General features: G+C 49.5%; 1 long non-coding RNA gene across 1 annotated transcript; it reads left to right on the top strand.

Annotated features, from left to right (window-relative positions):
* The first annotated feature begins 6 nt into the window (after positions 1 to 6).
* LOC104913820 lies at positions 7 to 3,134 on the top strand. The gene is made up of 3 exons (XR_795648.2): positions 7 to 2,551; positions 2,715 to 2,893; positions 3,066 to 3,134. It is a non-coding gene; the product is annotated as an uncharacterized LOC104913820 (long non-coding RNA).

Raw genomic sequence — 3,134 nt, 5'->3', positions numbered from 1 at the left:
GCTGAGGGCGATCACGTGGGCGGAGCTGGGCGGGAAGGCGGCCGGGGGCCGGGCTGGGCGTGGTGCGGGTTGCCGCTTGTTGTGAGGGGACCGCGGTGCGGCCGTGCGTGTTACGGCGTCACGTAGTGCAGCGCGGGGCGTAAATAGATCGAGTGATTTACCTAGGGGTGACTGACGTGGCTAAAACTAGTTTTTAGGGCTTAGCGGCACTGAAACGACGCTGAGTTCGCTGTTCTCGAATCCCTGAAAAAAAAAAAAAGGCCTTGTATTTTTAATGAGCTCTGATAAATTAATACCGGAAATCCAATCTGTTAGCAGGAACCTTCAATGGAAAGCAAGGTCGCGCTTGCTGATAGAGATGGATTTCCTGGGATTTGGGGTGGTGAATTCCGTGCTTTCTCACGGGAATGCTGTCAGCTATTTCTGGCATTCATTGTAAACTGGAAAGCATCTACAACGATGTGACAGCGTTAGAGATCTCCGTGTTCACAATACAATCCATCGCTGCGGAAACGGCTGTTTTCCCTCGGGAAAATATCTTGTGTGTGTCACGGAGGGCGCCGAACGTGCGGCGGCGCGGAGCCCCGCGCTGCGCTGTGGTGGCCGCAGTGATTCCCGCTGCGGTGGCCGCAGTGATTCCCGCTGTGGCGGCTGCAGTGATTCCCGCTGCCATTCAGCAGAGCTGCGTGCTGCGCGCCCTCCTGGCCGGCTGGCACCGCACCGCACCGCACAGAGCGCACAAGACGCTGCATGCAGGGGATGGGCGCAGATTTCGGTCCCTGTGTTGGATTGGCGTGTGAGCTCTGCTCAGACATCACTGATACTTCACATGGAAGTGAAACGGATATTGAACCGCAGCCGGGGCAACTGAGAAAAGACGCGATGTATGCTGCCCTGCTCACATCTCTTCACGTGAAATTTTCATTTACATTTTTGGAAATCACCTCTGATGTTGTTTTGCATTTCTCTTCAGCAGTCGTGCACTGAGAGAAGAACGGCAGCTCCTCCCTGCTGGCTGGCAGGCCAGCTGCTATGGACAGCAGCCCTCTGATACTGCCTGCCCAGGGGAGCTGGCTGAGAAAACCTCTCTCCTTTTACATCCCCCGTGGTTTCACGTTTACCCCAGTTGTTGGTATTGAGGAAGATGCTGAGAGCCTTTGGGATGGGTGTTACTGCCTTATGTCTGCTGTTTTTTCTTTCCTTAAATTGATCCTGAATAAACCTTGCAGGAGGGATGCCGGCAGTTGAGAGGTAGCCCCTTTGGCTCTACCTGGTTGGAAGGTCAATCCAATAGTGGGAGACTTCCAACCTAGACCTCACTGCACTGTTCAGGATTGCTTCTGCGTGATGTGGACAGCTATGAACACCCACAGATGATTGTAAAGATAACAGTACCAATCAAATTGCTGCAAAGACCCTTCTGTCTGTATAGTTTTATCAGCATTGCCATCATACTTGGCTAATCACACAAATACATTAGCTCCTTTTGGCAGAGAGCAAAAGTGGGTCAAGGTGTCTGCTGACAGCCTTTAAGGGAAGGGGTCTCTAAGGATATACTATTTTTATCCTCTTTCTATTAGCAAAATTGATAGATGTGGTTTTATTTTCAAGTAGCTTGAGTGAGTCCATCCCAGAGCAGGCAGGCTGCTACCACTGCAGTCAGAGCAAGGAGCACAGGGAGAAGGGGCTGTTTGTGCTCCTGTTTTATTTCTGGTCACCTGGAAGTTTTCTACTGCAGATAAATGAAGTATTTAAAAATACGAACATTGGCAAAACTACCTGGGACAAGCTGCAGGTAGTTTAGGGATGTATCTTGTTGGCATTCTTACTATTTCCGATCATGTTTTATCATGCACACAATCAATGTGAGATCGGAAACTCAGGGGTATATTAAAAATAGAACAAGATTTGGAATTGTATCCTAGCTGCTTGCCAGCAGGTTAAGAAATATGGAAGGCCCCGTCAGGTTAGTAAACTAATGGAGCTTTTGTTACCTGAAAGCAGTGGCTGTCTGTGGTGACAGCATGAGGAGAATGCAATTCACACTCATGGAAAAAGAACTCCTTGAAAAAGAAATTTGGTTTTGGATAATGAAAGTTATATTCCACATCTCTAGAAATAACAGTTTATCTGAAAGTAAATTGACTTTGATTTACCAGGAAAGAGAATTAACTACTGAATCAGTTTGAGACGAGAAGAACTTAGCTGGGACTTTACCCAGAGGAAGAAATTAATTCTATAGCCTTTTTTGTCTTAAAGCACCACAGGATTCAAGCAAGAATCGGGTGAAGGATGATGGCTGAAATAATCAGACGATAGCAGTAAGCTCAATGGAGGGCACCAGGCTGGCCATGAGGAGCAAGATGTGCACAGCACAAAATGTAAGTCGGGGAGAACTCCCCGATTTGGGGTGGTATGGAAGCAGGATTTCAGTCGAGATCTTCATAGAGCTGTGCACAAAACAAGGCTGGGAGCTGCGTGCAGATCCTCCTAATGGTTGAAGCCGTTCACAGGCTGTTACCTCCGGCTTATTCAAAAGCCCTGGTTTTAGGTGAGTGAATGGCTGGGGCTCAGTGATGGACTCATTCATTCAAACTCTGTTGACTGAACACTTGGAGGTCTCTTTTCTCTCAGCCTCCGCTTGGCTGGGCTGCCTGGGGCATGGCAGCGGTACATAAAAACTAACAATAGTTCTGTGGTGTTTTATGCCCTAGGTAATGAACAACGTGTGCTGCTAACTATGGCACTTCAGAAGTGCCGAAGACGACCCCTATTTAATGAGGGTACGAGGCTTGGCAGGGACCACACGCAGCGCTGAGCTGAAGCTGCCGCCTGCATTGCCCACCCCATGGCAGCGCTCTGCCTCAATCGCCTGGCAGCTTCCAGCAGGGCTGTAAGTGGTGCCTGCTGCTGCCTTTGCTTGTTCGTGGGGATCTCTTCTGTTTCTAAATACCGCTCTGCCTTTGCGAGAACTACAGCGTTAGGAGCTGTAACAGTAGTGTGAAATATCTTAAAAAAAGTTGTATTGAAGCAACAACGTAAGCGCAATACTCGTTTGCTTTCAGGAAGGCCCGCGGAGCAGAGCGCGAGGAACCCCGCCGTTCCCGCTACCAACAGCGGCTGGGCACGCGCTG

This window comes from Meleagris gallopavo, chromosome 20, assembly GCF_000146605.3.
Source record: "Meleagris gallopavo isolate NT-WF06-2002-E0010 breed Aviagen turkey brand Nicholas breeding stock chromosome 20, Turkey_5.1, whole genome shotgun sequence".
Taxonomy (NCBI): Eukaryota; Metazoa; Chordata; class Aves; order Galliformes; family Phasianidae; genus Meleagris; species Meleagris gallopavo.
The sequence above is the reverse complement of the archived record's forward strand: the minus strand, read 5'-3'. Positions and strand labels throughout refer to the sequence as shown.